The following is a 13,055-nucleotide window of genomic DNA, read 5'->3' as shown; positions in this document are numbered from 1 at the left end:
ACAAACAACGGATCAGATCTAAGCTCTGCATTCCTGCCACATCCAGCCATGAATGGCGGTGGACAATTAAACAACTCACTGGAGGAGGAGGCTCCACAAATATCCCCATCCTCAATGATAGAGGAGCCCAGCACATCAGTGCAAAAGATAAGGCTGAAGCATTTGCTACAATCTTCAGCTAGAAGTGACGAGTGAATGATCCATCTTGGCCCCCTCCAGAGGTCCCCAGCATCACAGATGCCAGTCTTCAGCCAATTCAGTATCAAGTGATATCAAGAAATGGCTGAAGACACTGGATACTGCAAAGGCTATGGACCCTGACAATATTCTGGCAATAGTACTGAATACTTGTGCTCCAGAACTTCCTGTGCCCCTAGCCAAGCTGTTCCAGTACAGCTACATCATTGGCATCTACCCAGCTATGTGGAAAATTGCCTAGGTATGTCCTGCACACAAAGAACAGGACAAATCCAACCCGGCCAATTACTACCCCATCAGTCTACTCTTGATCATCAGTAAAGTAATGGAAGGGGTCATGAGCAGTGCTATCAAGCCGCACTTGCTTAGCAATAACCTGCTCACTGGTGCCCAGTTTGGGTTCTGCCAGGGCCACTCAGCTCCTGACCTCATTACAGCCTTGGTTCAAACATGGACAAAAGAGCTGAACTCCCAAGGTGAGGCGAGAATGACTGCCCTTGACATCAAGGCACTTTGACTGAGTGTGACATCAAGGAGCCGTAGCAAAAGTGGAGTCAATGGGAATCATGGGGAAAACTCTCCGCTGCTTGGAGTCATACCTAGCACAAAGGAAGATGGTTGTGGTTGTTGGAGGTCAGTCATCTCAGCTCCAAGACATCACTGCAGGAGTTCCTCAGTGTAGTGTCTTCGGCCCAAACATCATCAGCTGTTTCATCAATAACCTTCCTTCCATCAAAAGGTCAGAAGTGGAGATGTTCACTGATGATTGCACAATGTTCAGCATTGTCACACCATTCGTGACTCCTCAAATACTGAAGCAGTCCATGTCCAAATGCAGAAAGACCTGAAAAATATCCAGGCTTGGGCTGACAAGTGGCAAGTAACATTTGTGCCATACAAATGTTAGACAATGACCAGCTCCAACAAGAGAGAATCCAATCATTGCCCCCTTATGTTCAACGGCATTACCATTACTGAATCTCCCACTATCATCATTCCGCGGGTTACTGTTGACCAGAAACTGAACAGAACTAGCCATGTAAACACTGTAGCTACAAGAACAGATCAGAGGCTAGGAATTGTGTGACAAGCAACTCACCTCCTGACTCCCCAAAGCCTGTCCACCATCTACAAGGGACAAGTCAGGAGCGTGATGGAATAACCCCCACTTGCCTGGATGAGTTCAGCTCCCACAACACTCAAGAAGCTTGACACCGCCCAGGACAAAGCCGCCCGCTTGATTGGCACCACATCCACAAGCATTCACTCCCTCCACCACCGACGCAGCGCGGCAGCAGTATGTACCATCTACAAGATGCATTGCAGGAATTCACCAAGGCTCCTTCGACAGCACCTTCTAAACCTATGGCTACTAGCATCTAGAAGAACAAGGGCAGTTAGATGGGAACACCACCTCCTGGAAGTTCCCCACCAAGTCACTCACCATCCTGACTTGGAAATATATCGCTGTTCCTTCACTGTCGCTGGGTCAAAATCCTGGAACTCCCTAACAGTATTATGGGTGTACCTACACCACATGGACTGCAGCAGTTCAAGAAGGCAGCTCACCACCACCTTCTCAAGGGAAATTAGGGAGGGGCAATAAATGCTGGCCCAGCCAGCGAAGCCCACATCCCATGAATGAATAAAAACAAAATTGACTGTTTTAGTGGACAAATTATAGCCAGTGTTTTGGTGTGAATTATGCATACCAAAAACTACCTAGATGAATTTCATTAAGGCCCTCTACTGCCATCAGAGAGATGTGACTTTGATTTTATCAGTCTGGTTGGATGCAAATTGGCTCTAGAAGGCGGAATTATTGCATTGTATTTTCCGGCAAATGAAGCAGTATAATATGCATCTGTTGTGTAACATCATAGCTCCCTCTGTTGGATGCTATGTAGAATGGTCAATGAAAACAAGCATGTTTATGTAGAACTTAGAAAAAATGAAAATTATGGGAGGTTTCATTTTCATTTACTTCGAATGTGGCATCATAACATGTAATCTTCTAAATTGCCTGATCTTGTAGAGAAATATTAAACTATTTGCATCATCTGTATAACATTTATTTCAGGAACTGAGGCCTTTGTTTCCATGATTCTTTTTTGTGCACACAAAAATAATACAAACTCCCTGCTTCTCAGCATACGTAAAATGCCTCAATAGATCTTAAATGTGGATGTATCAATTAGCAAATATAACACCTACAAGTTGCCTTGCTTACAGTGTATTTCTTCTGAAGGAATGAAAATATTAAGAAATTGACATCTGCCCTCAGGGGTAAAATCAGAGAATTACACAGCACTGAGGTAGGCCATTCGGCCCATTGTACCTGAGTCAGTTCTTTGAAAGTGGTATCCAATTGGACTCACTCTCATGCACTTTCCTCACGTCTCTGCAAATTTTTCCTTTTTTAAGTATTTATTTAAGTAAAGATGGCAAGAGCAAAACATGGTGGACCTGAGACTGTTGTATCTGACCAGATAATCATATTTATGTTTGATAATTTTTGTATGACATATATTTTTGAACTTAAAAATAACCAGGAATCTGCTTGCTAGCTGTGCTCATAGTTCACAATGCATATTATAAGCAGAAATACACCCAGTATCATTAAACACAGTTGGTTTAAGATTTGTTCTGAAGTTGGAGCACCGCTGTAAAATTTTGGTGAGTTTCTGCCACTTCCTTATGAAATTTGTCACGAATTGACAGCATGATAGCTTGTATTCTTTTGAAAACAACAGCATTTTACAAGTGCTAAAAGCATTAGGCATGGGCTAATACTTTCCAATGTAAATAGAGAAGAAACAATATATCAGTGCTTGTTTTTATTTCACTGATAATGTTTGATTTACCTGGGGTTAAGCAGGATGAACTGACTATTTGCAAATTCTTCTATGTTTTCTACAACTAAAATTATTTACCAGGTGCCAGACCAGGAAAATTAGTAGATAGCTTTATGTATCATGCAAATTACACCCTTAATTCAGTGACTGGACAAAATCCCTGGATTATGTTTGAGAATTGCATTAGATTATGTCTTTCAGACAGGAACAATTTCTCCCTGTCTACTCTGTCCAGTCCCCTCAAGATTCTGAATACTTCTATCGAATGTCCTGTCAACTTTCTCTTCTCTGAGGAGAACAACTGCAGCTTCTCCAATCGATCTTCATAACTGAAGTCTCATTCCTGGAACCATTCTCGTAAACCTTCTCTGCACCCTGTCTGAAATCTTCCCATGTTTCTTAAAGTGCGGCGCCCAAAATTGGACACAATATTCCATTGAGGCTGAACCAGTGTTTTATAAAGGTTCATCATAACTTCCTTGCTTTTACACTGTATGCCTCTATTTCCAAAACCCATATGTCTTTTTAGTCATGTTCACAACCTGCCTATTCTAATTTAAAAATAATTAATTGAAAAATGTAACATTGTATATAAGATTTAGTTATGCTGCACGGCATGCTGATTATAATTGTGACCTTCAATACTAAACAAACACGTGGAGCCAAAGGTTCAAAAATTTGTTTAACTCTGAAGCTGATTTGCTACCTAGCATGAGATTGGGGTCATCAGGAGTTACATTTGCTGATCCTGAAGGGTGCCTCTGGAAACAAGCTAATCATAACAAGGATACACGGGGGATGCCAATGATAGCTGTGAAAAATAGGTTAATCATTTTTTATTGTGCACTGGGGAAGGTAGTGATTGCAGTATAAATGAGAGTTCACTCATCTTTTGATACCTATGGGGTTTCCAGGAGACCCTCATAATCTATAAGGTTCAGTACTAGTATAAATGCCTGTCACTGTGTGTGTTGTTCCACCCCTTTGCAAATGCCATTTATTTAGCAAGACAGCAATGGTAGAACACTGGGCAAGTCATCCAAATAATCCAAAAGTTACATTCTTTAATATCTTGTGCACTACAAATGTTTTGTAGTATTAGATCGACGAAGACTATATTGCAGTAATCTTGGTGCACTGCTGGTTAGTATCAAGCCTTATTTTAATGTAATTCAAGAAAAAAATATACACTTCAACAAAAGTGAATTTGAAAATTGGGACTTGTGTACTTTTATGATCAAAATCAAATTTAAGTGTTTAAATCTCAAGTTTTAAAATGTTAATGTGTATTCATTGACTGCTTTTGTGAATCTGTGTCCCATTGAACCTCTCTGCTGCTTGATTTTAAGAATTTTATAAGGTCTAATTTCAGATTATAACATTTTTCACTGCAGACTGAGAGTATGTCTAGCAGTAAGAAGAGAATGTTTCAATTGATGTACATGAGAACAATGAATTTAAGGCTTTGCATCCACCTAAGTTGTATGTGACTGACCCTGCTGACTTTCCCTGATTAGGTACTGGGGCAGGAAAACCAATTGACAGACATGACCGGAACAAGCTTAGAGCTAGTACCATCTTACTGAAAACTTGAGGGAGGTGAAGACACAAGGAAATCTTCCCTGTGATTTTGTTCCAGTAACCTAATCATTGTAGCTCATGTAAAGTTTTGAAATTAGATCGCTAGTGATATATAAGCTGTATACCACAGGATCTCTGAACCCTGATCGGGTTGAAACCGTCAATTATTAAAAATTGCTTACTGTTGCAAAGACTCTACAGCTGAGCCCTTTGAGTATCCACTTCCTGCACCTGCATTTTTGGAATATGGGAATATAGGAATGCAAGAACTAGAGTACACCATTTAGCCCGTCAAGCCTGTTCCACCATTTAACGAGATCTGTGACCTAACACCATATTTCATCTTTGGCCATCTTTGTTGCATATTCCTTAATGCCTTTGGTTAACATAAATCTGTGTATTTCAGATTTAAAGTTAACATCTGGCCCAACATCGACTTGCCATAGAGAATTCATAACTGCTATGCCAAACTTCTACTACTCTTTGCCCAAAGTAGCGTTTCCTAAATTCACTCCTGAACTTTTTAATCCACGTCCCCACATCCTAGATTCCCCAGTCAGCAGAAGTAGTTTATCTCCATTGGTGAGTGGAATCTTTCTGTCCCACCAGCAATGGGAGGCTTGGCAGCAGGAGAACTTAATTCGGCAGAAGGACAAAAATTCAGTTTACCGACGGCAGGATGAACTTTAGCAGTTAGGTTCTCGGGATTTTTTAAGACGGGTTAAAGGTGGGTCGAGCCTCCTGACGAACAATGTCAGAAAGGCCTTTCTCATGCAATAGCATGTCATGCATGCTCATTAAAGGGCCACCTCACCGGAGTTAGGTTTCCCCCTCCAAATTAAGTTCCCAACCAGGGAGAAATTAGAATGTTCACATTCACAACTGCACATAAGTGGCGTGCACCTGGTGAGGTAGACTTCTTCCATGATTACCAGTGAGTTGTCTCTGCATTGTCCTCTTTGGGGAGGGTCTGTAAATGCCAGTCTACACTTGAGGCCAGATGGTAGCAGTGCATGCTGCATGGAGGAAGGCCAAGGAAGTGAGAAAGGGTTAGCGGGGAAAGGTGGGGCAGTGACTGGGCAAAAGTGGGAGGGATAATGCACGCTGTCTGGGTGCCCTTTAAATAGGGTGTCCGGACCATTGAACCCCTGAGGTGACAGCAGGCATGGTGACTTCCCTGTCATGAGATTCAGCGAGCTCCACACGGACGCATTATAATAAGCAGAAGAGTGCAGGATTGTGCGCGGTCAGCCGTCCTGCCCCATAGCGGGAATTACTCCCACTCCCCCACCAAACTTAGGCATGAATTTTCTGCTCTTGTTGGCGGCGGGATCATGGCAGGAGGGGTTGGAGAATTAGGTGGGAGGGGCAGAAATGGGTTCACAGCGGGAATATCCGATGGTGTCCGTCATGGCAGATTGCAAATCCCGCTGGAGGATGGTGTGAACCTGATTTGCACCCCGCTGCAGCATCTACAAGATGCACTGCAGAAACTCACCAAGGCTCCTTAGTCAGCACCTTCCAAACCCACGACCACTACCATCTAGAATAACAAGGGCAGCAGATAGATGGGAACGTCACCATGCGGAAGTTCCCCTCCAAGCCACTCACCATCCTGACTAGGAAATATATCGCCGTTCCTTCACTGTCACTGGGTCAGAATCCTGGAACTCCCTTCCTAACAGCACTGTGGGTACCTACACCACATGGACTGCAGCGGTTCAAGAAGGCAGCTCACCACCACCTTCTCAAGGGCAACTAGGGATGGGCAATAAATGCTGGCCCAGCCAGCGAAGCCCACATCCCGTGACTGAATAAAAATAAAGTGCCCCCCACCCACTCCCATGCCCAATTTACTGTTATGTGGACGGGAAAACACGCTGACCTAGAACATGTCTGGACAAACATGATGTGCAGAAGTTGGGACTTAACTGTAGGGCCTTGCTCAGATCGTGAACATCCAAGGAGAAGAAGATGTTGGAGGCCGACAGCTACTGGACCCAGGAATAACATGTACATCGCAGGCTGGGTGGATCCTCATGCACATGGCTCCTCCATGAAGCAGCTCTCGGAAGGTGGGAGGTCTTCACGCAGCAGCTTTGACCTCGCTGAGCTTTTGGAACTTCATGGACTTCGCCGTGGACTCGCACCATGGTCTCGTTGATGCTTCGGGACCTCCTTCGGAACTGTGCGGGGAGGGGGTTGAGGTTGGAATAGGGAGGGGCAAAGGTGTCGGGAGGTGAGGTTGGGGGACAGCGAATGTGTCGGGGTGGTGAAGTTGGGAGGGGGAAGGGGGGCGTCCAGGGGGAAGGAGGTTGTACGGGGGAGAAGGGTATAACAATGGTGCAAGTGGGGAGGTAGGTGTAAGGGTGGGAGTTCGGAGGGGGGAAAGTGTCCGGGGGAGGAGAGAATTTGGAGGGGAGAAGGTGTCCGGGCGGAGGAGGGAGTTTGGTGAGGAGAGGGAGTATGGGGGAGGAGGGACTGCGTCGGAGAAGGGCGCAAAGGTGGAGGAAAGAGTAAGAGGGGGTGGAATGCCCAGGTGAACGTGTAAGGGAGGGGTCTGTGGAGTCAATGTAAGTCTCCTGGGAGTGAACTGAGGGTGGACTTGGTAGGATGGAATGGTGAGTGTGAGAGGGGGCAGAGTGAGCCTGTAGGGTAGAAGGGTGAGGGTATGTTGGTACCAGTCGAAGGGGCGGCGAGGGTGGTTGGCGGGTACATGGAGGCAAACACCAAACTGGGGGTGGGAAGGAGGAGGTCGGGGCGGTCAATGTAGATGGTGGGGGGGATTTTCAGGAAGGTAGGGAATGTCCACATTCACCTGGACATCCTGGAATGACAAGGGTTCAGGCTGTATGGTAAAGTTGGAGAGATGGAAGGTGATGCTAGGGGAGTGGAGTGTGATGGGGGGAAGCGATGGGTGACAGGTGGAGGGGAAAGGACGGGGAAGCTTATCAAAAGCTTAATGACTACCATGCTGTGCAAATCAAAAGTGAGCAGGGCCTCGTGTTGGGCAGGAACAGGTGCTGCATGGGAGTGTGATCAGTGGGTGGGCGGAGATACGGGTCAGCTCGGATGGACAACTGAAGGAGAACTCCAGCAGGCAGCATTGCAAATGCTCGGGACTTTGAGATGAGTGTGATGGATGATGGATGTGGGAGAGAGCTTGCATGAGTCTCCGGAAGGCCCTTCCACACACACACTTCTCCCTCCGAATCACTCATCATCCAGCTGCTTGCAGCTGAACTGCTAGTGGGCAGGGGAATTCAGGGGGAGCACTTGCAAAGCCTGTAAATGAAGCTGAAAGACACCATTAAACATTGTTCAGTGAAAGTGAATATATTTTCAGATCATAAAGTGACAAAATGTGTTCACCCGTGTAGCTACTTGTGATCAGAATTTCTTAACTTTTCTAGGCCTACGATTTCTTCTAGGTGCTGCCCTGACATCCGCAGCAGGGGTGGAGACAGCCTGTGCAGTGATTGGCTCTGTTGCCTCTGATGACTTTAGCATGTATCCTCTGGAGAGGTGAGACCTTGGGGGCCCCAGCTTGCTCTAGCTGACTTCCCGTGGGCCAGCTGCTTCCTCTGCAGTGACAGAGGATGAGGTTGAGGGGGTTATGGGTGAAGGGGACTCAGAGGGAGCAGACAGCCTCTGAGGTTCCTGAGTGGTTGAACCAGGGGTGTCCAGCTGCCGGTCCTCCTCCTTCAGATGCCTGACTCCTTGAGGGGAAGGAGCACCTGGAGGGACATCGAGGTGCCCTATTTCCCTCTCGTGTTGCCACTGCAGGAACTCACCCATGGCTGTCACGATGGAAAGCAGGTCTGCGCACATCTCCGCGTTCTGCTGGATCAGGGTCTCCGTGGCATCCGCCATTCTCCCCATGGAGACCTCCATATGCGCACATGAGGGACCACTTCACCAGACTGCAGGCAGATTCACTCCTCCAACTCATGTGCCACTCTGTTGAGGGTTTCCAACAGCTCTGTCTGATGTTCCTTCGGCCTTCTGCCTTCAGCTTTCTGCTGACTCTACGTGATGAGTTGGAAGGCAAAATCCAGTGGCCCGTCATCTGACACAGACCTCATGGATGCCTCTTTTCCAGCAGTCCTCTGAGTGCCGGAGAGCTTGACTGAACCTGTTGCCTCCTGCTGCGGACATTTGTCCGTGCGGTGACCACCAGATTGTGAACCCGTGCCTGCTCTAGATCTAGGTCCCATCGAGGTGTGTGTCTCTGCGCTGGTGCAGGGTGTGGGTAAGCGCTGTGATTGGTCTTCCAGGCTGCTTATTTCCAGCCTTTCAATGGAGGAGGTGTCCTCTTGGCTGGAAGTGAGGATGGGGATGGAGCTGAGGGACTGGCTGGCTGAGGGTGTTGGTCGCTTGGCAGAGCTGCCTGTGAACCAAAGTAGAGATAATTAGTACATGTCAGCAGAGTCAAAAGCAAGAGAGAGAGCACTCACAGTTGTATTGAGAGAGGGATGACCTGGTGCAGGATCCTCACGAGGGTGTTCGCTGCCAACCTCACCATCACCACAGTCAGGGTCCATGTCCTCAGCGCGATGGCACACTCCTCAAAGTGAGTGAGGGGCCTAATGTGGGCCACTCCACCCCCGATCTGGGACCTCTCCCTGCTGTTGTGTGCCAGCTTCCTCTGCATGAAAACAGATGGAGAGAGTGTGAGCAGGACACATGGCACTGAATGTTTGTGTGGTGAGCGGAGCCATGGACGGGATGAGGTTACGCGCTCCAGAGGATATGAGCCTGATGGAGATGTGAGACTTTGTGAGAGTTAGTGGTATTGTCCCTTGAGGTGTGAGATCCCTGTGGATGTGTGATGGGTTTGTGAGTGTGTTGAGAATGATGAGCTGGTTGACTTATCCTAGCAGAACGTATGAGATTATTCATCCTCTTCCTGCACTGGATGACCTCGTTGGTGCTCCATTGGCACTGACTGCTGCTGCCACCATCTCCCAGGTCGGATTGGTGACTCTGGTGGACCTCCTGCAGCCACAGCAGGGGTAGGGGACATCACAGTGTCATACAGTCATAGAATAATAGAGGTCTACAGCACAGAAAAAGGCCCTTCGGTCCATCAAGCCTGCGCCAGTCAAACAAATACCTAACTATTCTAATCCCATTTTCCAGCACCAGGCCCATAGCCTTGTATGCCATGGCATCGCAAATGCATATCCAAATACTTTTTAATACTTAATACTTCTTAAATGTTATGAGGGTTTCTGCTTCTACCACCCTTTCAGGTAGTGAGTTCTAGATTCCCACCACCCTCTGGGTGAAAAAATTCTTCCTCATAAGCCCTCTAAACCTCCTGCCCCTTACCTTAAATCTATGCCCCCTGGTTATTAATCCCTCCACTAAGGGGAAAAGTTCGTTCCTGTCTACCCTATCTCTGCCCCTTATAATTTTATACACCTCAATTATGTCCTTCCTCAATCTACTCTGCTCCAGGGAAATATCCAATCTCTCCACATAACTAAAACTCTCCAGCCCAGGCAACATCCTGGTAAATCTCCTCTGCACTCTCTCTAGTGCAATCACATCCTTCCTATAATGCGGATTCCAGGACTGCACGCAATACTCTAGCTGTGGCCTAACCAGCGTTTTATACAGTTCCAGCATAACCCCCCTCCTCTTATTTTCTATGCCTCGGCTAATAAAGGCAAGTATCCCATATGCCTTCTTAACCACCTTTTCTACCTGTCCCGCTACCTTAAGGGACCGGTGGACATGCACATCAGGGTCCCTCTGATCCTCGGTACTTCCCAGGGTCCTTCCATTCATCGTGTATTCCCGTGCCTTGTTTGTCCTGCCCAAGTGCATCACCTCACACTTATCCGGATTAAATTCCATTTGCCACTGATCAGCCCATCTGACCAGCCCGTCTATATCCTCCTGTATTCTAAGACTATCCTCCTCACTATTTACCACCCCACCAATTTTTGTGCTACCCGCGAACTTACTGATCAACCCTCCTACATTCAAGTCTAAATCATTTATATATACCACAAACAGCAAGGGACCCAACACCGTTCCTTGTGGATCCCTGTGACTGGACACAGGCATCCAGTCACAAAAACACCCCTCAACCATCACCCTCTGCTTCCTGCCACTCAACCAATTCTGGATCTAATTTGCCAAATTGCCTTGGATTCCATGGGCTCTTACCTTCGTTATCAGTCTTCCATGCGGGACCTAATCTAAACCCTTGCTGAAGTCCAAGGAGACTACGACAAATGCATTGCCCTCATCTATACACCTGGTCACATCTTCAAAAAATTCAATCAAAGTGGTCAGACATGATCTCCCCTTAACAAAACCATGCTGACTGTCCTTGATTAATTAATCCCTGTCTCTCCAAGTGTAGATTAATTCTGTCCCTCAGAATTGCTTCCTATAGTTTCCCAATGGCCTTCCACTGCATCCAGGAGGTGTCTCAGAGAGGCGTCACTAAATTTGGGGTCTGCCGTCACTTATGCTTTCAGGGCCATCTGTCGCCTGGAGTAGTCCTGGTCTTTAGACATGAAGTAGCCTGCACTCTGGTGTGCTTTAAATATGGTGCCCGAGCAAGGAAATGCTGAGGCCATGGCGTGGCGGGCAAATCTGAGCCCGCCCACCAGCGATCTGGCATGTGTTCCTGTGAGCGCATTATTAATGAGGTAGCCATTGCGGCCTGTGGATTAGATATCGTTTTCCACACCCGCTACCGCACTTGGCGCAAATCTGGGACGATTTTGCCCTTAGACTTCAGAATGGAAGATTCGGCCACCCTATCTGTCCCCTTAAAATCTTGACAACTTTGATCAGAACACCCCTTAATCTAAATTTCAGGAAATATAACTCTAATTTATGTAATTTTTCTTCATAATGTAACCCTTGGAGTCCAGCTATCATTCAAGTAAACCAACACTGCACTTCCTCAAAGCACAATATATCCTTCCTAAAGTGTGGCATGCAGAACTGTTCACAACTTTTCAGGTGTGGGCTAACCAGGGCTTTGTACAGCTGTAGCAAGATGAATAACCTATTGTAATTTAGTCCTGTAGATATAAAGGTTGGCATTCCATTTTCAGATTTTTGTACCAGTCCATGACATTGCAATGGTTTGTTCACATGGACTTCTAAGTTTCTTTGGATCTCCATTGTTTCTAGCTTTTCACCATTTAGAAAGTAGTCTGATCTATGTCTTTTAGATATAAAATGGATGGAGTAGAGTATCTGGATGTAAGGAGTAAATCCTGAGTGCTGATGCGTGAATGAAGTGGGTGTAGTGCATTTACTTATATTGAAGTCCATTTGCTGCAGTTTTGCCCTTTCACTTAATCTGTTAATATCTCTTCACAATGCTATGCTTCCATTTACACTGCTTACAATGTCACCTTCGTTTATGTCATGGGTAAACTTGGATATGTATCCCTTTATCCCATCATTTAAGTTGTTAATATATACAGTAAATAGTATAATAGGCATCAAAACAGATTGGTGTCTCTGGTTTCAACCTGCCAATTAGTGAAGTTGCCCATGTTCCTACTTTCTGTCTACTACCATTCAGCCAATTTCCTAACCAGGTCAATGATTGCCCTCAATTCCATGAGCTTCAGTTAGCTAGCAGTTTCTTATCAGTCTTATGAGGGACATTATCAAATGTCTTCTGGCCACTACTTTAGTTACCTTTTCAAAGAATTCAATCAGATTCATTAGGCATAATCTAACCTTTATAAATCCATGCTAGCTCTTTCTGATCTGTTGAAAATTATAAAGGTGTTTGGTCATCCCAGGCTAGAATTTATGCTGTTTTTGGAGTGTGGGGTGGAGGTACGTGGCATGCAAATTTGGTGCAGCTACCTTGTTTACTTGATTCTTACTTTGGGGCATGTGGATTCTCACTCTAAAAGGGAAGCTACATTGAATTACGGATGTCTGCTGCTGAATAATATTGCTGCAATTGTAAACAAGGAAAATGAACACCAGGACTCCAGGGTCATGGATGTGTTGTTGGGGGCATTAGTGGTACAGATGGACAAGAGGAGAGATGCTAAGGTTCTCTGAGGGTGACAGGAGGCCCTCAGGACCACCATCAAAAAGGAACGGGAGCATATGGCCAGGAAGGTCAATTCCTGGACCTTAGAGCAGAGGGTCTGCTAGTAGTGCCACAAGAAGTTTAATGAGCTCCAGCAGTTGGTCATGGTCAGTGAATGTGTCGTCACATGACAATTTCTACCCAACGTTCCACCAACATCTATCGCTGCTCAATGCACCACATCCCCATCACTCACCCAGCAACATTTGCTAGTACTCATGATGTATGCCTAACATCTAGATACTCCACCTCACTCTCACATACATTTCAATGATGCCAAGCTCACGCCCAGCTCCCACTGCATCCTCATACCTCCAGCTATTCAGCTG

Source organism: Cetorhinus maximus, chromosome 3 (assembly GCF_964194155.1).
Source record: "Cetorhinus maximus chromosome 3, sCetMax3.hap1.1, whole genome shotgun sequence".
Taxonomy (NCBI): domain Eukaryota; kingdom Metazoa; phylum Chordata; class Chondrichthyes; order Lamniformes; family Cetorhinidae; genus Cetorhinus; species Cetorhinus maximus.
The sequence above is the reverse complement of the archived record's forward strand: the minus strand, read 5'-3'. Positions refer to the sequence as shown.